The 25,539-nt window shown below is 45.8% G+C and overlaps 1 protein-coding gene across 1 annotated transcript in view; it reads left to right on the top strand.

Moving 5' to 3' along the window:
• The window catches only part of Endod1 (endonuclease domain containing 1), a 39,112-nt gene that overhangs the window by 896 nt on the left and 12,677 nt on the right, over positions 1–25,539 (top strand). The gene's annotated exons all lie outside the window — the stretch shown is intronic.

Below are 25,539 nucleotides of genomic sequence, written 5' to 3'. Positions count from 1 at the left end.
GCGGGAGGTCCCCTGGGGAGATGGCCCTCCCTCCTTGTGGGCGCAGACGTCTGCAGTGTCTGGATGGTTTCCTGGGTAGTAGAGGACATGGACTGGGAGACAGCATTCGGTGACCAGGGGAGATCCGCGGGAAGCACAAGCTTCCCAGGCCCGCGCTCGTCCCCTCAGCAGCATTCACCAGGGTGATGGGCAAGTTCACCCCATTTTACAGGCTCAGGAGCTTGCAGAAGATCACCCAGGTGGTAAGATGAGCTGGTCTTGAGGCTAGGAAGTCACTGCCCTTTCTGCCGGGGAAAAGCTTCTGAGAGTGCATGGACTTTGACAAACTCCGTGGGTCAGTACCCACGGAAGAAGGGCAAACTAGTTTTTCCTGACTCTTCGTTTCTATAGATTATCTGACCTTTGGCAATCATGTCACCTTGCATAGTGTTGGGTCTGTCTGGTGGCAGGGATCAAACACTCAGAAAGGCCTCTCTGGGCCCTGCAGAACCTGCTGACTGGCTCTCCTCCCCGCTACACACCCTGTCTGTCTCTCTTTGACCTCTCCCAGCCTTCCAACCCTGCATGTCCACAGCCTTTGGTTCCTGATGGCCACCATGACAAAGCTTCAGGCTTTCAGGTGGCTCCACCTGAATGTGTGGGTTGTTTCTCTATCATATTTCCAGCTACCAGATCTTGGCCGGGCAGGTTTCAGGCAGGCTGCACCAATATTACCTTCTACATCCAACAGCAGCTTGTTGATCTCGGGACCTGTGAGGCCAGGCCAGTGAAAAGGGTTACTAATGTGTAAATATAGGGAAGACACATTCGGATCTAAAATTACCTTCCCCCAGTGTACCCTAGAACCCAAAGTTCTTTATGTTCCCCGGGTCTAGGAAGAGAGCAGCAACCTAGTCCATTCTCACCGAAGAGCTCAGTAGCATCTGAAGAGGACAAACGTACACAGGGTGAAGTCGTGAGAATTCTGAATATACCGGTGACCACCTGCTGCCTGCCTGTGTGCATTCAGACCCTGCTTCCTCTAGACTAGCTATTGACCTGTGATGACTGCAGGATTATATTAACATAGGATGGTTGTGGGGGGCGTTAAGTGAGCTACTATATGTTCTGTTCTCCAGAGGGGCAGGACACGTAAGTACTAGCTACTCTTATGCTGTCCACAAAACACATAATTTAACCAAGGTAAAACAGAGTCCTGCTAGATTTAATCCATTGGTAAGGTGATAGGGGAAAGCTTTAGGGTCTGGTTGGCATTTGTGCTGAGCCGGGAAGGATTAGGTAGGGTTCAGGAAGGAGATGAAGAGAAAGAGGGAGAAGAAATTTCAGCCTGGCATCATATGAGATGGGCGTGGCAGATTTGTGGATCATTGCTCAGGAATGATTGGGGCAGGTAAGCTAATACTGTATTATAAGCTATGGAGCCCAAGGACTCATAATAAAGGGGAGTCATGGGAGGGAGGAGCAGAGGAAGGAGTCATCAGGGGAGACTTAGGTGAGCCACATGACTGTTATTAAGGGAGTCATAAGGGAACAGGGTTTGACAGTGAGCCTGTGGAGACCCTGGGTGGAGCAATGGGGTGAGGCTGTGAGATCGAGGTGGAGAGCTGAGAGAATAGTTCCAGACAGCAGCTGGAGCTGAGAGACGTCCTGACTTCTGCAAAATACTGGAGGTTTGGACTGTGGCTCAGCGTGTGCCTGGCATGCACTTAGCCCAACACTGCATAAAATGGGGCTCATGCACACAGTTCCAGCACTCAGATCAGGAGTTCAAGGTCATGCTCAGGCTGCACAGTGAGTTCTAGGCCAGCTTGGGCTTTCTTAGAACAAACAAACACATTCATCCCCCATGCTGTTGGGGAGTCTCCAAGGCTGAGAACCGAGGCCACTTTTCCCTGCAAGATTTCTTCCACAGTATCCTCCCTTGAAGTCAGCAAGGGGGCCAAAGAAGATTGAAGGGAAGGGGTGGGGAGGGAGGAGACAGAAGCACAGGTACCTCTGGAACCACTGCAGCAGGCTGCCCCTGCTTCTGTTCCAAGACCTGCCTCTCCGCCAATGCCCTGCTGCAAGTCCTGCTCAGGGCTCAGTGTGTGCTTCCAGCTGCTTCCAAGACGTTTCTGTTGCCAAGTTCTTTTGTGCCTGTATCACCTTATGAGGTCAGCATGACCAAGAGGTCCAGGAGGCAGGAGGCAGGCAATTCGGCACTGGCCTATGACAATGAGTCAGGCAGGGTGGCACCAGCCCAGCTGGGCAGCAGGGCAGCTCTGGGGCAGCCTACAATTGCCCCCAAAGAAGGTCTCTGAATGGAGTCACTGGTGCTAACAGCCTTCCAGAGGTGTTGCTGCTCAACACCTTGGGGACAAAGTTCAAGCCGCAGGCTGGGCACTTCCTTTCACAAGACCCTTGTGCTGGATCCTGGTTCCTGGCCAAGTCCTGTGCCTCTTGTCACCACACCCGCAGGAATGTAGCCAGGCCTGCATTACCTGTGGTCCCCTGGAATGCCGTTCTCACATAGCTCCCGCCAACCCTGACCTTTCAGCTTCTCCCACTCTACCCTTACACCTTTGCTGGGATATCTTCTTCCAAAGTACTCCCCATCTGAACAGACCCTCCTCCTAAGTTAGGACCACACTCCTGTGCTCTCCTGTTCTAGTCTCCATCTCTTTATTCTCCACAGGGTCTTGCTATGTAGCCAGGCTGTCCCCAAGTTCTCCATCTCCCTGCCTCCACCTTTCTAGGATGGGGATTACAGGCTTTGACCACCATGGCTGATTTTGTTTCCTCCTCCCCCTTCTTCTGAGACAGGATTTCTTTGTGTAGCAGGTTGTCCTGGAACTCACTTTGTGGCCTCCAACTCGGGGATCCTCCTGTCTCTGCCTCCTGAATGCTGGCGATAACGGTGTGCACCACCATGCCCAGTTCTGATTTCTTCCCTTTTGTACTTGCTGTGGTGCTTTGTAATTGTCTGTTCCTATTGTCTGTCTCCCCTGCTTGAGCCCTATGACCATCCTGTCTGGGGACATTTTCCCCAAGACTCCAGAGAAGTGTTGGATTTAAGGAACAGGGTCTGCCAGTGCCTCAATGCAAATGGAATATTTTTGTATATGATGCCAATCATCTCCAATGTATATTCCTGTCCAAATCCAACAAGACCTTATTTTATAAACATGAACATTAAAGAGGAATGGCCTTAGAACCAGTGATGGCTGTGTACATTCAGTGATCTTAAAAAGATACACTGAGGTAGATTCATCACTGTCTCTTCATTGTTGACACAAGGAAATTGGCTCAGAGAGGTAAACTGGTGTCCAAGGTCACACAGCTTGGATCTGAAAACAGGACCCATTGCTTTTAGTCTAGTGTTCTTTTAATATACACGGGCATTCTCGTGTCTCTTTCATAAGGGAATCTTAATTTCTCCTCTTTCTCTTTTCCACTGTCACAGACAAGTGAGAATGTGCATGCAGATGCAGAAATACTGTTTCAGCTCCAGTGGTTCTGCAGTGACGGGGATGTTTCTAGAGGACCTTAGAAGGTTGTTTTTCATACTTCAGTAAATACCCGTGAAGTGGTCCCAGTCAGAACCTGGAGTTCTCAGTCTTCGGTTTCTGGCAGTTGCTTGCTGCCTACACACCCAGAAGCAGGTGGCCACACTGTTTGGTGTATCGTAATCTCAGCCCCTCTTTATTGCATCAGAAACAGATATGTAGAAGGCACCACACACTGAAGTCTCTGTGTACAGGCTGCAGCAGACAGGACAGTTTTGGGTTGTACTTCTTGATAAAAGGCTTGGTTCAGATTCCTGGACTGCTGTGTACAAACTGTGTGACCTTGTGTCTGCCACTCTGCATTTCCTGTTTGTTTATTAGAGGCAATAGTGACACCCATCATAGAGTGGGATTGGGACACTATAGTAAGCATGCAGTGTAGCACTGGGACTATAGAAACACATCGTTAGTACTAATGTGTATACTAGAGGGTGCTGGCTGATCACAGATGCACACACACTGGGCTAGGTGGGTGCCTTTTGCACTACCACATAGACCCTTCAACTGTGAATATTCTCAAATACGCTACATCCCACACTCATGTCAGTGCTCAGCACATAGGGAAAACCCGAAGGAGTGAAAAATTGGGTGGATGGATGTGTGCATGATGGATGGATGTGTGCATTGATGAATGGATGTGTGCATGATGGATGGATGTGTGCATTGATGAATGGATGTGTGCATGATGGATGGATGGGTGCATGATGGATGGATGGGTGCATGATGGATGGATGGGTGCATGTGTGGATGGAATAAATTGATAGAAAACCAGCAATAACAGATGGGCATCAGAGATACCTTCACCCTTTCTGGTGCTGAGCAACCAAGAAGTGTTGTATCACAAACAGTGAGCAAGGACATTTGAAGCCTGGGTGAAGCTGGAAGTGCAGGACTTGGGGGCGGTTCCTGTGTCAATCACAAGCTGGAAGTGCAGGACTTGGGGAGGGTTCCCGTGTCAATCACCCGCAGCTTCCTCAGAGTGCAGGAGTCCCTTGCCTTCCCTGGCTCTTTCTTCATCTTCGGATTCCCATTACTCTTCAGGCCATTTTTGGGATCATGCTAAGGGCTTGCTCTCCATCAGGAACACATCTACCCAGTGGTAATTCTCCATACTAGATCTCTTACTTCTGGCCAAGGTCTTCACCATAGAACTTAAAAAAAATCATGTAATAACTCTAGGCCCGGTAACCCATGCTTTATAGTGTAAGAAACTCAGCTCAAAGTGGCTAATGAACTTATCCAACGTCACTCAACTGTCAGACAGTAGGTCCCAGGCTGCCTGCCCCCTCTCCGGTGCTGAGCAACCAAACCCCTGCTCCATTTCTTCTCTCTCGAGCCACTTTGTAGATGAGTGTCCACTTGGACCGACAAGACAGCTTAGCGGGGCAGGGCACTTGCTGCCAAGCCTGAGGACCTGAGCTTGGTCCTTGGAACCCACATGGTAGAAGGAGAAAACTCCACACACTTGGCTTCTGATCCCCACACATGCCCCATGGCACGTGCCCCCTCCACCCATAATTTTTTTTTTTTTAAAGAGAGAGAGAAAGTGTGGAGTTGAGTAGGTGGGAAGGTGAGAAAGGTCTGGGAGGAGTTTGGGAAGGGAAAAGTGTGATCAGAATATATTGTATGAAAAACAATTTTTCAATTAAAAAAATTAGAAGTTTCTCCAGAGTCCAGGCTGTCTGATTTGATCTGCTGTTTTCTGGAGTTGAACCAGTTCTTTGGTTGGCTTATGGCTTTGCCACAAACACATGACTCTCAAAATCACAGCTTCACGTTGCTGGAGGCTTAGCTCTTGGCTCCTGGTGATTGGATAGAGCTTTCCTTGAGCCACAAACATTTTAATCTCTGGACTTCTAACTCCTCCCTATTAAACTGCCAATGCTAAAGGTGAAACCGAGGCAGTACAGTCTTCTGGGGAGACTTCTGGGGAGCTGTGCTTCTCTCTCTGTAAGAAGTACCACAGTCAAGGGAAGCTGGGATTTCCCTCATCTGAGATGCTGTTCCTTTCTACTGTGCTGTTCCTTTTTATTCCACGAAACTTGGCGTGGGTCAGAGCAGTCGTCCTCCTGATTCTGTGTCTGTTTGTTCAAAGAAAGGAGAGAAAGGGCCGGGCAGATGGTACTTGCTCTCGGGGGTGGAGGCAAGAGCATCAGCCTTGTACGAGGTCATCCTGAGCTACATAGTGAGCTTGTGAACAGCCTGGGTTACATGAGACCCTGTCTGAAGAACTAAACAAAAAGGGAAGGAGGAAGGGGAAGCAGAAACTGATTTTTGCACTGAACCATGTGTGGAAGGCCACTCAGCATTCCTGTCGTGTTTTTATCGACTCTGTACCGGACAGAAGTGTAGCTCACCCCAAAGGGGTCATTCTGAAGGCATTATTTAAAAATATAAATCAAATATCACGTTTAGTTAACTTACTTTAATTTCAGATTGCCCAGAGCTGTGATTGCTCTTCTGTTAGAGACATACAGCACTTTCACCAAGCCTAGGACTCTTTACTCCAGAATTCATTGAGTCACTAGGTAATCCTTGAGCATCTGCTGTTTTCATTGCTGAGATTAGATCAATGAACCAGATAGACATTACCTACTGTCTTAGGGCCTGATATCTGACAGAGGATACAAATGACAAGTAAAATGAATAAATGAAAAAAACATTGCATGCCAATAATTTTAAGTTCGGAGGAGAAAAAGAAATTAAGGTAAGATATCAAGAAAGGGTGTGGTTTGGAAGTGTTTTCTTACAACAGTGTCATTGAGCATGGGAACAAACCTGAAGGCAGGGAGGGAGCCATTTGAGAAGATATCTAGGGCGAGAACATTCCAGGCAAAAGGAGTTGTAAGTGCAAAGGCCCTCTGGTATGAGTGGCCTTTGTATGAGGAAGAAACAAGAGCCAGCATGGCATAGCAGGAAATGAGTGTTAGAGGTGGGGAGGGAGCCTGGGTCACTCAGGTTCTGGTGGGCTTTGGGGAAGAATGGATTTTTCCTTAGTGTGAAATGCGAAGTCTTCATGCAGGACTCAGAGCAGAGGCTGACACCATGATCCAATTCACATTTAATAGAACGGTTTTGGTGCTCATGAGAACAGACTTGTGGGCTCAACAGCAGAAATGGAGACTAGTTAGGAGAGTCATCCAGCAAGAGACAGTGTTGGCTTGGTCAGTGTTTGGAGGACTCGGGTCATGACTGTGTGGTTCTCAATGTGTTTTGAAGAAAGGACTAGGGATCTTTGGGGTAAGAGGATGGGTGGAGTTGTGGATGAGGCAGTAGAATTCCTGTGAATGAGAGGACAGTCCTGGGAGAGCCAGTTTGGGAGCATATCAAAAGCTGGTGTTGGCTGGAAGGACAAGAACACTATGGTGGCTACTAGAGGTGGGGGCATGGAGCTGCCCTTTCACAAGTACTGGTTAGTGGCCAGGTGGATATCTCCTAGAAGTGTGCACAGTGTGCACTTACATTTGATGATGATATGATGTTCATCACGCCGAAAGAGTTCTTACAGTCTTTCATGTCTGCTGCTGTAGTAAAACAGTTTGCCAAAAGCCGTGACAAAGAGCTTATTTGGTTTATAGTTCCGGGTCACAACCTGTCATTACAGGGAAGTCGAGGTTTCAAGAACTTGAAGCAGCTGATCACATCACACCCAGTAAAGAACAGAGAGCAGTGAATGAAGGCGCATGTGCCAGCGAGTGTCCCGCTTGCCTTCTCCACTCTTACACAGACTGAGACTCCCTACCTAGGGAGTGGGACCACCCATAGTGGGTGTGTCTTCCTGCCTTAACATAATCAAGATAATCTTCCACAGACAATTTTCAGAGCACATCGCCCAAGAAATTCTATAATTTGTCAAGTTTATAATTAACATTAACCATCAAGAGAGTGTAGATCTCATGTGAGGCTCTCTTACTCCACACACATGCATGCACACGCATGCATTCCAGCAAAAAGACACTGACACAGAGATACCTTGGAAGGTGTTAGAAACGCCTGCCACTTTTGCATGTTGGCACCAGGGTGTTCACATACACCAAAACTTCTCAAAATTGTACGCATTACATATGTTTGCTTCTTGATATGTTAGTTGTATCTCAATTAAATTCTCTCTCTTTCTCTCTCCCCCACTTCATGTGGATGTGTGTGTGTGCATGTGTGTGTGTGTGTGTGTGTGTGTTGTGTGTTTGAGATTTAGTTCTGAACATTCCAAATGTGAGACACCTTCAAGGTTTCAGTGGAGACTGCTGTCTCTCCATCCCTGCAGAAAGCCTAGCTTTTCAGGGAAGTAAAACCACAGGAGCCTTGCACATCCTGAAATTTATGAAGTCAGTAATGGAGTGAGCCCACCTCAGGGACCAGAAGAGGCAATGCAGGACATAGCTATCTCACAGTATGGAAGGAACAGAAAGGAGATTGAGCCACAGATGCATGTAAGACAGGTGAAGCTCTAATGGGCAGTTCACCTTGAGAGACAAAGGGAGCGGGTTGTGGCCAAAGGCACCACTAGGCTGCTCTACTTGACAGAGGGGTGGCTGGTTTTTATGTGATGAGGTGGGGAAGACTGAAGCTTAGTGACTGTTCCTCAGTCAAGGGCCCGGCTTTCAGTGATGTTTCCTTCTTCTGCATAAACATTCTGGCTTTGTGCTTGATGGGCTCATGGCTTATGACTTCATCTAGGAACTGAGAATCTTGCTGCTGTGACGTCATCCTTTTTGGTAAAGCCTTGGTCCCGTGGTTTGGTCTGGGCTTTATGATAAGGCTGAGAGCTTAAGTAGACGAGAAACTACAAGAAAGAGGAGAGGAGACACTCACCTGCCAAGGGGCGATGGGCCAAGTCAACCATGCCTGTAGTCTCAGACAAAACAGTTTCAAGTTGTCAGCATGTCTCCATGACTCAGAGGCTAAGACAGCAAAGGGGGCAGACACAGTATGAAGGCAGGTGCCAACCTTTAGTCCATTTCCAGTCATCCAGCAGATGCCTTTAGGTGCTGAGTCAGCTTCCTAGCAAAGCAGGCTTCCGGTTCCCATGAGTAGCCCAGGCAACCGCCGTAAACACATACCCGACAAAAGACTTCAGGGGAAGTTTGTTTGATTCATGGTTTCGGGAGATTTCAGCTCACATTCGTGGGAAAGGCCCGGTGGAGGACTCTAGCGCTGTGGTTGGAGCATTGGGCTAAGGGCGTGTATTCACATCGTCAGGGACCAGAGTGGCTGGGCTAGGTGCAGAGCCAGCCCCTAGTGGGCTGCTTCTACCAGCAAGGCCCACCTCCTAAATGTCCAGAAAAGGTTCAGAATATGAGCCTGTGGGGATATTTCCAGTGCAAACCAAAGTTAGTGATTAGTCCTTTTGCTATCCATTATCAACTAAGATCAAGCAAGGATTGAGGAGTCGCTGGGCTTTTGGTAATCATTTCCCTTGTCTCTGTTATTTGGGGGGCTGAGTTTTAACTTAGTTTAGTCAGAAAGGGCTTCTGGTCTGGGATGTCTTTTTGTATATTGTGAATATGTGTTGCTCCCATTGGCTATAAATAAAGCTGTTTCAGCCTGTGGCAAGGCACCTTAGAGGCAGGTGGGAAATCCAAACAGAGATGCGGAGAGAAGAAAGGAGAGGAGGGAGAGACGTGTAGCTGCTGCCCAAGGAGCAGCAAGACGCCAGCAGACTGGTAACGCCATGGTCACGTGGCAAAACATAGAGTAATAGAAATGGGTTAATTTAAGATGAAAGAGCTGGCTAGCAAGAAGCCTGCCATAGGCCATACAGTTTGTAAATAATATTAAGCCTCTGACTGATTATTTTATAAGCAGCTGCGGGACCGAGGGGGCTGGGCAGACCCGAGAAACGTACCACTGCAATCAGTAAATACTCTGACTTTGTGCCCTAATCTGGGGTTTTACGATGAAGATGTCAAATGCATGCTTTTAACAGGTGGCATGTCAAGGGTTGCATTTTTGAGACGCAATGGGGACTCCAGGAACCCTGTGTGACAGTATCTTAACATCATAATAAAGGAAAGAAATAGATCCAAATGCAATTGCTGATTGAATGGACCAGTATGCATGGCTGAACAGGACCCTCTAAGAAAATGGCCTCTGTCTGTTTCATTTCTGTTACTCTGATAAAAAGCAATTTAGGGGAGAAATAGGTTAATTTCAGCTTACAATTCCAGGTCACAGTTCATCATTGTATAGAAATCAAGGCAGAAATTTCAGCTAGCTAGTCATAGCACATCCATGGCCAAGAGCAGGGAGAAAAGAATACATTTATGCTTGCTTGGTTGGTTGCATGTGTTCAGCTCTGTCTCCACTTTTATATGTGCAGACCCCCCTGCCTGGGGAATGATGCCGCCCACAATGGCCTGGGTCTTCCCACATTAATTAACTGAATTAAGACAATGTTCCACAGACATCCACAGTTCGGCCCAATGTAGACATTTCCCCATTGATACTCTTCCCAAGTGATTCTAGATTGTCAGTTAAAGTTAACCATTGCAGCCCTCGTGTGTGTTCTTGAATGAGCATCCATCCGCCATTGTGTCAGGCAAGTGAAAGCATGGGGAAAGGGAGCTGAGTTTATGAGCCAATGACCTGTTTTGTGCCCATCCTTGGGTATCTCTGTTGTATCTGCTGTCATGGAAACCTCCTAGCCTCAGACATACAGTTTGAGATGGCCAGTGAGTGGCTTTCCTTTCTGCCCCTGAGCTGCACCAACTTCACTCTGTGAACTTTGCCATCTCAGTTCCGAGGTTCATGCTCCTAGCCTTTGAAAGCTACAGCTCAGCTGATGGTTATAAGGTCAGCCCATCCTTCCTGGCCCCACTGTGGCCCTTCTGCATACCCTGAAGCTAGAGAAATTCTCAGAACATTCACCTCCTTTCTTCAGGACGCCCCGTTTTCTTTGATAAACACATGGCTCCTTATCACAGCCAACAGTTTTTCCCTGTCACTGCTCTCCTCCCAGCTCATCTGGGCTCACACACCTTGCTGTGCCTTCATGTTGGAGGCTGGGGCTTCATTCTGGTTATTGTTTCAGTGTCCGTCATCTGTCCCATCAATGGCGTTGGCACACACTGCAATCTTTGTGTATTGCTTTTGGCTTCCTGAAATATTCCCAACTAGACCAGTTGCCCATATGTCTTAGTTAGGGTTTCTATTGCTGTGATAAAACATCATGACCAGGGCAGCTTGTAAAAGAAAGATTTTAATTTGGCTTATGGTTCCAGAAGGCTAGAGTCTATGATAGTAGATCGAAGGCATGATGAAAGGGGGCTGGAGCAGCCGCTGAGAGCTCACATCTTGATCCACATGCAGGAGACAGAAGGAGAGAGAGCACACTGGGAATGGCATGAGTATTTTGAAACTTCAAAGCCCCAGGTGACACACTTCCTCCAACAAGACCACAACTCCTAATCCTGCCTGAACAGTTCCACCAACCAGGGCACAAACGTTCAAACGTATGCGCCTATGGGGACCATTCCCATTCAAACTACTACATCAAAAATAAAGTCACCCTCACACCTATCTTTGCCAGCATGTTACAACCACACAGCTATTTCTGTGACTAAGAAGCATATGACTCAACTCCAAGTCCCGTTGAGGCAGCCAGGCCTGTGGTTGCTCCTCATTGGATCTTGCCTAACCCTGGGGGTAGCAGCCTTTTTCTGTGACAGGCCAAATGAGAAAGAGCTTAGGTGGTGGGGGTCAGATGTCTCTACTGCAGTTATTCAATTATTTTTATTTTAACAAAATAAAAAGTTTTATTTTAATAAGTGATATAGGAAAACTCTATTTATGAAAGCGTGTAGGCTAGGATTGGCTTATTGAATGTACGTTTCCAGTCCCTGGTCTAGCACGATGCCAGCACTCTGTATATTTGTGAATAACAAATGTCAGCAAGCGCTGAGCACCTCGCACGTGTGGACTGAGTAGTTCTAGTGGTGTTTGAAAGCTGTGCCTTCCTAATTCCTGTATGGCTCAGAAGCCGTAGGTGGATCTGAGAACGATTTCAGCGAAGCCTTTTGCTATGGTGGCTACTGTGGTTGTTATTTATACTATTTAGATTTTTTTCAATATATGCTCATGATCAAATTTTATTTTGAGATTCTCAAAGTATATAAAAAGTGGATCCCAGCTGTGGGAGCCCGTTCTGGGGTTCCTCGTGGCTTTACCCAGCAGGTCCGAATAGAGGATGATCAGGACCACGGGCCTGAGTGCAGGTGTCTGAGATGGCCTGCACTTGGCTGTGCTGGGGGAGGAGGTCTTTTGCTCCACCCCTTGGCGTCTCTATAAAAACCCTGGACCAGAGACAGTCGGGGCCCGTTGGAATAGGTTCCAGGCCCTCTCGAGGCTATCCTTTATTTTCTATCTGTTTATCTCCGCAACATTCTCCGCTATAAATCCTTCTATCTAATATTTCCTGCTGCTCGCACTCAAGAAAACTCTGGGAAGCTGTGGGGGTGGTGGGTAAACGCCCCACAGAATGGCGCCGTGAACAGGGACTAAAGAAAAAAAGGGACTAAAGAAAAAAAGGGACTAAAGAAAAAAGGGACAAAAAAAGGGGGGACTAAAGACAAATGAACAGGGACTTAAGACAAAGTAATAGGGACTAAAGATAAAGGAAAATAATAGTTTTATTACAGAGTTTTTGGTGAAAGTGCTGAGTTAGCCCTGCCAGTGGAAAGGCATGCTGGTGTTATGGAATATATATATATTTATATATATATTTTTTGGGAAGGCAGGCGTTTTATCCTCGAGAGAAAAGGAAAGCGGACTGGAAGGATGTCCGATGCTGCAGCGAAATTCTCTTCTGTCAAAATTTTCTATCTTCTATCCCTTTCTCAATTTCTATCTGTGATAAGTATAAGATATAGGGTAGTAATATAGTTTAGGAAAAACTTAGAAGTATAAGATTGTGTAGGAAAAAATAAGTAAGGCAACTAGACAGAAAAACTCAATTTTCTAACTTTGGGGGCTTTGAAAGCAAACTGGGGAAAAAAATCTTTCTTTGGGCTTTACGGGTAGTAAAAAAGCTCTTCTTTGAGCTTATGGGGAAGAAAAAGTTTCCTATGGAAGCTTTTGTCCTAGGGACAGCTGAAATGCTAAGTCCAAGCGGCAGGAGAAAGTAATTTCTCCCTGAGGCAAAAATGGGAGTATAAGAAGTCAAAGTTTAAAGTTGGCAAGTTTTGGGAAAAGTTGGTCTTTCTCCTGGGGGAAAAAATCTTTCTCTTAAACTCTAAAGCTTTTCTTGGAAAAATTGGGGGGAAAAAATCTCTCTAAAAAGCCTTAATCTTTCTCTCTTAAACTTAAAAACTAAAGCCTCTAACCTCTCCCAGTAAGAGGAGAGTAGAATCACCTGAAGATATTAGTATGGGGACCACCTGTGATTAGCTCTAAGGGAAAACAACAAACTTAAGACAGCAAAACCTCTAAGTTCTCTTTCAAGCGTTAAAAATCCTCCCTGCAATGCAGGAGGCAGGGACAAGTTCCTAAAAAACCTCTTCAAAGCTCTCTTCAAGCTGGTAAAAGTCAGTGGGTCAGAGTACCCTGAGGGAAACGCTTGGGGAGAGCAAGGGTGCAGAGCTACAGAGAGAGCCCAAAAGGGCTGGAAACTTTGCCTGAGAAAAGCAAAAAAGCCAAGCTTTTCAGTTACAGCCTGGCTGAGGCATCAAGTGCTTTGTTTCTGAGTGAGCATTTCAGAATGGAAAGGTGCTCCTAATCCTCCTAATGCAAAGATCCCCTGAAGCAATGCAAACTGTTAGCATTGTATCCTCATTTGTGACCAAAAACCCAGAGACGACTGGCCAGCGTCTCAGTGGGGGCGCATTTCGGGGATACTAGGGTTCCTGCAGTTGTAAACTTCCTGGAGCACAGAGCTGAGGCAGGAAGGTGCAGGACCCAGGGGAAGATTGCTAATGAACAAACGAAGCTAAAGCCAGTGGGAAGGGCACAGTTATCTGCTTTCCTACAAGTCCCGGGGTTGAAAGGTCCACAACTACAAAAAGAAATCTGAGAAAAAGCTTTCCTATCAGAGAAAGGACCTTTCTGGGAAAACAGTAAAGCTGAACTGTGTCTGAAGCAGTCGTGCTGCCGAGTCAGAACGCTGTCTGGGGAAAGAGCCCAGCCAGGGCAGAACAGAACTATCCAGGAGTAAAGCTTTCTTTTCTGTCAGAGAAAGCACCTCTTTGAGAAAAGCTTTGTTTCAACTGACTCCCTGAGATGAGGGAGTGTAGCCCTGAGGGGTGAAAGCTTTGTTTCAACTGACTCCCTGAGATGAGGGAGTGTAGCCCTGAGGGGTGATTGCCTCTGGCATAAGCTCTGTCCTTGAGCACCCAGACAAGCAAACACAACCCACTGGGGGACTGGGCCAGGTGAAGGCCTGATGAGGCAAAGCACCTGTTCTAATGGGAGTTTAGAGATGGCAAAAAACTCCCTTGTTAAATTTTTCAGTCTGTACGCAAACCACACAGACCCCGAAAAAACAGACAAAAAGCCCTACCTTCAGTAGCAGGAAAAGCCGCCACTGTAGTGTCGGAAACTGTTTCTGGGGTAGAGGGGATAAACTGAGACCAAACTGGATACTGTCAGGGAAAAATACTCTGAAGAAACAGAGGGAACAGATTCCTCCCCAGAAAATGCATGACCTGACAAAGCTGCTCGAGTTTGAGGCAGTTTTGGGGGAGAGAAAAAGCCCCTACCTCCAAAAGCAGCTAGCAGAGGTACAGAGCCGCAGACAGATAGCTGAAGCTCTGCATCTGGGGAAGGAAGGAACAAGCAAAATGAGAATAAGATCAGTGGGAGAAAATCTCTCTGAAAGAGCTATGAAAAAGCTGTTGTAAATGATCTTGTTTTTCACTGACTGGCTAAGGCAAGCACAAGCCCCGAGGAAAGTTGCTATCAGAAATGCCAGCCTCAATGCCGGCTAACGAGGCAGGTGTGGTTCTGATTCGGGGGCCAGTGTCTGATGAAGTTGAAACACCTGTTAAAGGCAGCTGAGAAGAATAGAAACCTCCCAATGTCCCATAGCTGAAAATGTAAAATGCTTGTTCAAATCTCCCATTGCAAAAGCAAAACACTTGGTTCAAACCTCCCGGGCAAGAATTTGTAAGCAAGTCTGGTAAAAGAGCACCAGTTGACTCTCAAACCCGATAAGAAATATGGGAAATGATATAAGGGACTGATATAAGGGACTGATATGGGACTGAATTATTATGGACTGATATAAGGGAAATGCATTCTGGGAAAGGTAGTTTTTCTGCTAAAGATGGTGACATTGCCCTGAAACACTTTGTCAGCTCGAAAATACATTCATGGTAAACTTAAAATACAGCTTTTAAAAGAATAAGGAGGAAAATCATCTAAGAGTTTAAGTGTCAGTTCCAATGAAAAATTGAAAGGATACGGAACTAGGCGCTTCGCGGTTTGGGGCTCCATTGGTAAAATGCCTTATTTACCCTAATAGCTGTGAGAAGTTTTTACGGTATTTGGATGACAAAAAGCTACCTATAAGAGCAAAGAAGCCACTTTAAAATCCTTAAGGGAAAGCAGTGTATACACTGAACGTTGTCTTAGATATGAAAAAACTTGTTGAAATTAAAAAAGTTTTTTTGCCTTTTGAACAAACTGCCTGCAATGAGTAATTCCTTTGCAAATCTGATAAGAAGACAAGGAAACAGGCATTCAGAAAAGAAATGACTGCTTTATAGATGGGAAACAAACTTCAGAAAATCTAGCTGTCTTACAAAAGAGTTGCTTTACCTGAAAGTTCCTTATAAGAAATCAATGCTAAATATCACCGCTGCTAATAACATCAGGAGTTAAAGCTAATGAAGTAAAAATACTAAATCCTGAAACTCAAGTGAAATGGAAAGATCCCTGCTCGGGATTATGGAAGGGTCCCGATCCTGTGTTAATATGGGGTCGAGGACATGTTTGTTTTTTCACAAGAGGAGAATGAAGCTCAGTGGTTACCAGAGCATCTGGAAAGGAGCGTGGAACTAAGAAAGGTCAAATCCAATGATGTTCCTATAAAGGAACCAAAATGAAAGTGGCTCGATTAGTATTTCTGAGGTTTTGTCACTGGTTAATGCAAACAGTGAGGAATAAGAGTTCAGAGCTGTGCCGCTTTTGGCTTTACTAGCGCCTTTAGAAAAATACCTTATATCACTTAATAGCTGTGCAGTATTGGCGAAGAGCTTTACAGCAGCTAAAGACAGTAATTTCACCCTCAGCGTAAAGTTTTTCAGTAGAATAAACCAAAAGTACTGCTGTGATAGAAACGTTTGTTTGAATTGAAGTTCTTAGGGGAGCTATTATGAATTTGGGTGAAGGGACAGCCTCTAGTTAAAAACTGTCTACCGTTGACAGTGCATCTCTGCCGGTCCGGAACGGCTGAGAGAACTGGCAACTTTGGAGTGTGGCTTCGTCCTGAGAGTGTTACAATCCCCTAGCAACAAGTATCACAACTCTATAATGACAACACTCACTAAATCCCAGTGCTTTATAACAAAGCTGACTATAAACTCTAAACTTTAGAAATGATGTACGTACTTCTTGTCTAGTTAAGAGAATCTTTCTGATAGAGATGGTGATGATAATTAAGAGTAAGAAGTAGAAAAAGACCAAAATAAGATATGTGAGTTGTAGAAATTATTCTGCCTTGTTATATCTGTGTTAAGAAATGTTTAGGTGTTTGCTAAGTTAGATATATGCTAATGGTAGCCTATATAAGTTTGTAAAATAGATCTATAGAGTTCCTTTAAGAATATAAGCTTGTAAGAAGTATCTAAGGTAGTCTTAAGACATGTAGTAATAAACTTGTAAGATGCTAGTTGTAAATGTAAGTTTAAATAAGAAATAAAATGGAATGAATATAAGTATATAAGAATAAATAAGAAATATATTTGCTAAAGTAGTTCTATAGTTTCCTTAAGAATATAAGCTTGTAAGAAGTATCTAAGGTAGTCTTAAGACATGTAGTAATAAGCTTGTAAGATGCTAGTTGTAAGTTTAAATAAGAAATAAGATGGAATGAATATAAGTATATAAGAATTAATAAGAAATATATTTGCTAAAGTAGTTCTATAAAGTATAAATAAGTAGATGTTAATATGATGTATGTGAGTGTAAATGTTGAATATAAGTCTAAATGCTTTGCAAGGCAAAAAAATGTTATATGTGAGTTTGTGAAAAAGTGTAAATGTTAAGTGTGAGTCTATTAATGTAAATGGTGAAAACACCTGAGACATAGGAGATAGTGTCCTAGTAGACTGCAAAGTAGGCAGTCTAAATGATTTCAAAAGCTCCAGAAGCCGCTAAGAAGCTAAGAATGGCGGACGCCAGAACTAGCACAAGGCATCCGCAGCTGAGATCCGTGGAATATCAACGCAGCACAGAAAAACCTGAGCTAACAGCAAAAACGGTGCGGTTTAAAATCTTACTATAACTAAAAAGGTCTGTCTGTGAGAACAAAAGTTGCAGAGACGCTTGTTTGAACAAAAATTATTAACTGCAAAAAGTTTTGGTTAAAAAAGTCTCTTCATATTTGGAAGTAAAAGCCTGATACCAGAATTTATTTCTTATTTAAACTTTTTGAACTTAAAATGAGATAAAATTACAAAAACATTTTGGTTATGGATTTCTTCAAATTTGGAAGACTAGTACCAATATTTATCATTTGAATTTTGGTACTTAAATGAAATGAACAATAGAGATTTCATTGCAATGGGACAATTTTGAGCTTACTTATAGTAATGACCTAGGAACGGTTTTCTGGAATTGGGTTAAAAATGAAACTGTTTAAATGAAGAAATGTATTTCTACTTAGAATCAAGATGCAATTTTGTGTATGCGTATATGCTTTATTAACTGGAGATTTATGAATTGTTTTGTGGAACTGTTTATGTAAAAATGGAATTACTTATGGAACTGGTTTTGTGTTACAAATGGAACTGTTCAAACAGATAAGTTTGGGTTCCTCTAACTAGGTTTGAGACTTTGTTTAAAAAATTATAAAGGAGGAGTTATGAGATTGAATTATGTTCGCAGAAACCTATTGATATTAATGCACCCTGGTTTTGTGGAGTTAAGAAAATGTTTAAGTTTGATGTGGATACATCGAAGTTTTTCCTGTTCTGTTAACAAGAAAATTCAAATGACTGAGTTAAAGTTGTAAGACGGAGAAAATTGTTAACTATATATAGCACCATATATGCTAATTCTAATGGTTCTGTTAAGAGTTTGTTTTGAGTTGTAAGATTGAGAGAATTGTGACTATGTATAGCAATATTTATGTTAACCTGTTAATGGTAATGATGAAGCTAAGGGATTCTTTAAGTTTGTAGTCGCCTTAAGAGTTTTTGGTTTAGAAAGGGCTTGAGGCAGCTAAGACTGCTGTAGTCACCTTGGACCTAATTCAAAAGAGAAATGCCATCTATATCATCCTCTACTCCCATACTGGGAGGTGTAACAGCTATGGAGATTGCTGTAAGCCATTAATAGTTATTTTTTTATATATTAAGAAGGGGGGACCTGTGGGAGCCCGTTCTGGGGTTCCTCGTGGCTTTACCCAGCAGGTCCGAATAGAGGATGATCAGGACCACGGGCCTGAATGCAGGTGTCTGAGATGGCCTGCACTTGGCTGTGCTGGGGGAGGAGGTCTTTTGCTCCACCCCTTGGCGTCTCTATAAAAACCCTGGACCTCAGATAGTCGGGGCCCGTTGGAATAGGTTCCAGGCCCTCTCGAGGCTATCCTTTATTTTCTATCTGTTTATCTCCACAAGATTCTTCGCTATAAATCCTTCTATCTAATATTTCCTGCTGCTCGCACTCAAGAAAACTCTGGGAAGCTGTGGGGGTGGTGGGTAAACGCCCCACACCCAGCCAGGCGGTGGTGGTGCACGCCTTTAATCCCAGCACTTGGGAGGCAGAACCAGGCAGATCTCTGTGAGTTCGAGGCCAGCCTGATCTCCAAAATGAGTTCCAGGAAAGGCGCAAAGCTACACAGAGAAACCTTGTCTGGGGGGGGCGGCGGGGGGGGGGGAGTGGATCCCATTTCTCAAAATAACCAATCTTCATAGATTGTGTATGTGTAGATATGTGTATATAACAGTCCAGAAATTTCTGTCACACCTAAAGATGAATGCACTACTTCATACTCTTATTTTAGTAACCAAGGTCCTATGATGCCTCAGCAAACACATCTGTCAGACAGTCTCACACCCAAGGAAGAGAGTGTCCGGACCCTTTCAGTGGGTGGGTTTGTAGATAAGCAGAAACAATTACTAAGTGTCCTAACTTAGAAATAGAAGAGTGTGGGAGCCCGTTCTGGGGTTCCTCGTGGCTTTACCCAGCAGGTCCGAATAGAAGATGATCAGGACCACGGGCCTGAGTGCAGGTGTCTGAGATGGCCTGCACTTGGCTGTGCTGGGGGAGGAGGTCTTTTGCTCCACCCCTTGGCATCTCTATAAAAACCCTGGACCAGAGACAGTCGGGGGCCGTTGGAATAGGTTCCAGGCCCTCTCGAGGCTATCCTTTATTTTCTGTTTATCTCCACAAGATTCTCCGCTATAAATCCTTCTATCTAATATTTCCTGCTGATCGCACTCAAGAAAACTCTGGGAAGCTGTGGGGGTGGTGGGTAAACGCCCCACAGAAGAGCCGAGAGCTTCAAATGCAGTCTGTTCTAGCCTGTCTTTTGGGACACATAATATGTAACTTACAGATGAAATAGCCCTGCCGTCTTTATCTTCCCCATGCTCCTGCAAAGAGAATCATCGTCCTTTGGATTTTCAGAGTCACCAGTGCTCAAAGTCGCTCAGCCCAGAAGGTAGACGTCCGTGTTTCTTCCTCATGTCCGTTTCCATCCCGTGTCTTTTCCCTTATTTCAATGCTGGGGAGGAAGCCAGCGCTTCATATGTGTTAGGCAAGATCTTGTTGGCTTTGGCTCTGCATTATAGTAGTAATCTTATATGGAGATGCCTTCCGTGTGAACTTTTCCAGTTTTCAGATGTGAGTGACTCATGACGGAGGTGAGAGCAGCCTCCTTCAGGTGCAGTTCCGTGTCCACACAGCTTAGTGACCAGGCTTCTGGCTGCTGTCCTCTGAGATGCCCCGCTGATATCCCAGCTTCGAGGACCAAAACAGCTTGTCTCGGCACTTTTCCCAGTTTTGATCCTGATATCTGGAAGTTTACATTGTCTACAAGGCCCCTGTCCTTTATCCATACTGGGCTGGGCTACACTGGGTTCTCACAATAACAGGATCGCTGGTATTTAGCCTCACCGATTGGGAGAGTTGTAGATTTCTCTGCTTTTAACCGTGTGTGTGTGTGTGTGTGTGTGTGTGTGTGTGTGTGTGTGTGTGTGTGAGACACATGAGAACACACTAGAAGATTCACAGACACAGGAGACAAACTTCTCAACTCTCAAAGTAACCAGGGCCAGGAAACTTCTGGAAATCAGATGATTGTAATCCTTAAAGTCTTGTTTGCACCCTCCTATGTATCGTCCCCCCCCCCCCCCCGCCCCAATTAAAAATATTTATGTGTGTTTGTATGCATATTTGGTGGGCATGGGTGTGTACCTGTCATGGTGTGCATGTCACAACATGCATGTGGTGGTCAGAGGAACTTTGGGGTCTCAGTTCTCTTCCTCCACAGTGGGTTCCATGGATTGAACACAGGAATCTGCATTTTAACATGGACTGATGTGTTTGGAATATAAACTGAATTTTGGGAACTAACGACTTAAGGAGACGTCCCTGGTTTCCTGTGGTGGCTGTAGAGGCTGTAGAGGCAGCATGTAACTCCACCAGAGACAATACATGTACATTTGATGAAGACTTGCCTTAGAGCTACCCAGCATGGAATTAATTATTCGAGCATCACCCAGACAGCTTTAAAGGCATCCTAATGAGGGCTCCGCTCATCATCCATCATCATCCTATTTAGCAGGCTTGGATAGTGCTTGAGGATATTTTTTAAGCCTCTGGTGTTTTGATGTGCAGTCAGCCCTAAGATTTCAGTGTCTGAAGTCAGAAGGTGGAAAAGTTAGAAATGGGGACTGCTCACTTTCGCCGACACTCTGAATTCAGTACCACATGTGAATGTCAAAAGCAGTCACTCTGGAAAAGAGACTCTCCTGGGGAGGGAAACTCAAGACAGCTGGGTTTGTAACCTGACAGGGTTCTGCAGGCTGGAAAGGCCTGAGAAGAACCAGCTCTTAGGTTCCCAGGAGATTGAATGGGGACCTCAGTGAGGGCAGGGGCAGCCAGAGCAGTCCCCAGAGAAATGGCTGCCCCGGTGCCAGCCTCCCTTGGGGCTTCCTTTTCAACACTTCCTGCCAACTTGGAGTTGGTGTGTTCTATTTTATTTTCTCCTTTTACTTTGATTTCTTTTTCAAGAAAACGTCTGAAGTGGAAGGGGCTTCTTTCCCCCACCCAGTTCCGAGTCAGTTGATGAGAAGGTGGTCTGTGCACCCCTGTGGGTCATGCAGCCCGTACCCATGGGTGTGCCCAGCTGGCTGGGTGTTGGAAGCCAGAGCAGGAAGGTGTGTGTGTGGCCTGGGAGCCCAGAGGAAGGTGATTCACCAGGAGGAAGGCCAGCAGGCCCTCCTCGTGCCAGACAGCCACCACTCAGCGCAGGAAATGGAGACCTCTCCATTTCTGGGTCTAAAAAAAGCAGAAGAAAGAACATTAGCATCCTTCAAATTCCTGCAGCTGCTTCTGTACTCAAGGGGATAAGGAGTTGCCGATGCCTAGTAGGGAGTTAGGCTTATTTATGGGTGGGTCAGTATTTTCTTTTTTCCGAGAGCTGGAAGGCTTCCTGTGTGTCCCTCCTCCAGTGTCCTAAAGCTGCTGTCGTGGCTCCCTGGATCTCCTTTGCTGTTTTTGTTGTAAGGCAGCTCCATGTTGTCCGTGGTGAGAGGTTTGGAAGGACACAATTCCAGTGTGTGATCACAGGGCCTTTCTGCTCTGAACAGCTCTGATGAGATCATCTGATTGATAGTCTAGCTCAAGGTTCTTGCGCTTCCTGGTAAAGAGTGACTTCTCCCACCCCAGTGGTGATGGGCAGCGAGTGTGTGTGTGTGTGTTCCTCACTCTGCAGAAGCAAGTTCAGAACACACAGCATTCAGCCTGTTCTATTATTTGTGTCTTGTTAAAAAATAAAACAAGCTGGGCCGTGGTAGCACACGCCTTTAATCCCAGCACTCAGGAGGCAGAGGCAGGCGGATCTCTGTGAGTTCGAGGCCAGCCTGGTCTACGGAGTGAGATCCAGGAAAGGCACAAAGCTACACAGAGAAACCTTGTCTCGAAAAATCAAAGAAAAAAAAACAAACAAAACAAAAACAAAAACAAATCCATAGGAAGGCTCTGTCTGCAGTTAAACTGACGCTCGCCCACTGGGTCATCTCCCAACTGCCTGACTCATCCCTGAGAGTGCTTATCTAGTTGTGGCTTAAAATTCTCCGGGGGAAGGAAACTCCACCCTGGCCAAGGCAGCCGTTGCCAAGTGTAATAACCCCTTTGATGACTCTTCTTCATCACTACTTTTTCCTTGTGGAAGTCTGTGAGGTAGCAGAAAGGAAAGTCAGTCTGTTCTCCCTCCAGCATCCTTGGCAAACTGTGATTATTCCTGGATGTATCCTATGGACAGGCTGTTGTGCCAAGTGTGGAGCAGTCAGCTTGCTCTCCCCACTCCCCACTCTCTACATTTCTTTTATTTTTTTTATTTTATTTTTTTTTTTTATTTTTTTTGAGACAGGGTAACTCTATGTAGCTCTGGCTGTCCTGGAACTCTTTGTGTAGACCTGGCTGGCTTTGAACTCAGAAGTCTGCCTGCCTCTGCTGGGACTAAAGGTGTATGCCACCATGTCCAGCTCACAGTTCTCATCTTAAAGGGAATTAGAGATCGTTTATTCTAGAGCCATTTTGAGTGACCCTGGCCTAAGAACACAGATTTAGGTTACTCAAAATTCCATGTTCCAATGCGGAAGGAGTCTCACGGGGTTTTTATAGTTCCACAGAATAAAAAAAGTCATAAATCAAGGCAAGTTGACAATAATTGCTGGGTCCACCAGCAGGTACATAGAGATGCAGGAAGCTTTTCTATGGAGCCGAGATGCTGTCTGACAGCATTTTAGCTCTTTGATTGGTGGAGCCTAGTGTTCTGCTATTAAAAGAGCTTCTGAGAGGTTTTTATTTATTATCATGAGATGGTAGTTCTGAGACAGAGTGGGACAAGGAAGGCTAACACTAGCCCAAGATGAAGTAATTGGCCTCTGAACCTAAAACAAATTCCAGTCATTCCACAGAACAGAAATTCCACCAGTTGATGCAGACACAGAAACTCTTTCCAGGAAGTTGGTTTTTTGTTTGTTTGTTTTTGTTTTTATTTTGCTCATAGCCAGACACAGCTTCTTTTCATCCACAGTAAATGAATGCGAACACTGCCCAGCCTCGTATTGCCTGCACCTGGTCTCTGCCTTCATGATTGCCAGCTGCCCATCACCAGCGGGCCATGCTCACCTCCTCCACCTGAGACCGGTGCGGCCTTTCTCCCCTGGGCAATGACCTGCCAGGCGGAAGACCTGAGTTCTCCCTGCGCTCTGTCCTGGGTGCTGTGGTGGCGATGCTGACCCCCACATCCCCTAGGAACCAGGCACATCAGCCCCAGACCTCCCTCGTCTCAGGAGCGCTTCTTCTGGGCTGGCACCTCCTGTGATACCTCCCTCCCTCTTTGTTCTTCTTTCCTTGTGTTCCCTCAGTACCATGTGATCGTCCACCACCCTGAACCTGCCGGACAGACAGACTCTTCATTATAAGGCAGACAGACAAAAGTTAGAGTAGCCCAAACCACTAGTCTATAAAAATGCCAGGCCCAATGCCCAGGAGCCAACTCTCAGCTCCCCTCTCTGACTGTCTTCTTGGCTTTCAAACACCCCGGTGTACATGTATGTGCATGTACCTGTGTGTATGGGGCATAGGAGTGTGCACATATGTATGTGTCCGTGCGTGCGTGTGCAGTGTGAATGTGTGCATATACATGTGTATATACTGCCCATGCTCTTTGAAGCTGATCCTAGTAACCCTTTCAGTCTTCCAGCAGTCCTGGCCCTCTGCACAGCCTCCTGTTCATCTGGGGACAGCCTGTCACCCTTTCTTACTTGAAGGATGGCTCTCGGTTCTTTGTCTCTTGGGACAGTTCCTTGCCTGGTTTGGGAAGGCTTGACTGGGATACTGGCCCCTGCTGCTTCCCCGAGCGGTGCCAAGGCAGCCTGGGCCTGTCAGTAGGATGAGCAGGAGAGGAAAACAGGAGAGGAGCTGGCTGGAGAGCTGGGTGGTTCAAGCCCCACAGCTCTGCCGTGTGCTCCTAAGGCTCACCCTATCACTGGGCAGCTCCTCCCTCCCTTCCACCGCCGGGGACCGACTCCTTGTGCTAACTCTGCTGACTCTAGCCTTAGAGGTTTGCATGGAGTTTGCAGCCTGCTGATCCTTAGCATGTAGGCTATACTCAATGCTCCTTGTCATTGTTCTCTGGCTGTTCTGGACCAGCCCGAAGATGAGACCCAAGTGGCTCCTCCCAATCCCCCTTGTCCTGGGGCAGAAGTCCACCTTTGCCTGTCCCTTCAGGAAACCCTGGTCCTACAATTTGTTGACATCCTTGCTACCTTTACTTACAGACTCCCCAGACTGAAGCCGGGGCCCGGAGCCCCCCCCACCCGTATTCGGTATTTTCTACCCACTGTCCTCATTCCCGAGCCCTCACGACTGATCTCAAGTCATTGTTCCCTTTGTCCCCATCCTCTCACTTCTCAGTGTGCTTCACACTCAGGCCGCAGCTCCCCTCCTCTGCTTTGGACATGACACTAGGTGACTGATTCTCCTTACAGCGCTGTCTCTGCCTCCCAAGTGAACCTCGCCCCTGCTGTCTTCATAGAGGTTGCACTGTGGCTCTCAGAATTCCCCTCCTTGCTTGAGAGGCTTGGAGCCGCTCCTGGCATGTGTTGGGAGCATTGGAACTGGGTAAGCTGGACTTGGTCCTTGGCATGTCCACATTCCGGTTGAATGACTTTGTACTTGCCACTTTCTCGGGGTTTCAGTTTTCCCAGTGATCACCGTGCCTACCTCAGGGTGCTGAGGAGGGAATGGCAGCATTCATGTTCCTCAGATCCTTTTGATTCCCATCTCCTCCTTCTAATTTTCCTCTTCAGAATTCAGTTCCCAGGCTGCTGTTTCTGCCCAAACTCTCTGTAAGGAAATAGCACTAAGCCTTTGTTGGCCTTTGGTTTCACTGATCTGTAGTCATCTTGTGTGTCCCTTGAGTTTTATGTTATATTTTGTTTCTGCTAAAGAAAAGAACTTCCTGCATCCATGCCTTTCCTTCTCGACTGCTCTTTTCCTGTCTCTCTCATATCTAGCGACGGTTGCAGACTGCGCTGTTCTGTTTTTTCTGGACTCTCTTAACATTGCAAGCATCTGCATCTCCTCTCCTTAAATAGATCTGACCTCCTTGCTGGGAGGGCTGTTTGGAGGCTTAGAAAGTAGAGTGGGAACTTTGGCTCTGGGGCAGGACTTCCCAAGGTCACACCCTGATCCAGCACATACCAACTGTGTGATCTAGGACAGTCAACTCTCACCAAAATCTCAGATCTTTCAATCAAAAGTATTGAAATAATAGCATATCGCTGTGAGTTTAGACGAGGGACTTATTGATTTGCTACATGTAAAACTTAAGGTCAGTAAGTCATTGGCTATTGTTATTATTCCCAGTCTCAATATCCCTTCTACAGTGGCTCACACACAATGTAGCCCTAATAAGTGTTGTTTAACAGATAGATGTCACTTCTCATAATCCCTTATTATCTACCCTTTGTTTTTCTAACATGGCTATCATCACAAAATCATAATACTTAATTCTGAAACAAAAAAGATATGCCATGGGTTTAAATAGCTCTTACTATCGGTTAAGGAAACACAAGCTTGTTGAGAGAACCATTCTTTT

Source organism: Peromyscus maniculatus, chromosome 7 (genome assembly GCF_049852395.1).
Source record: "Peromyscus maniculatus bairdii isolate BWxNUB_F1_BW_parent chromosome 7, HU_Pman_BW_mat_3.1, whole genome shotgun sequence".
Lineage (NCBI taxonomy): Eukaryota > Metazoa > Chordata > Mammalia > Rodentia > Cricetidae > Peromyscus > Peromyscus maniculatus.
Note: the sequence above shows the minus strand (reverse complement) of the source record. Positions and strands in the feature narration are given on the sequence as shown.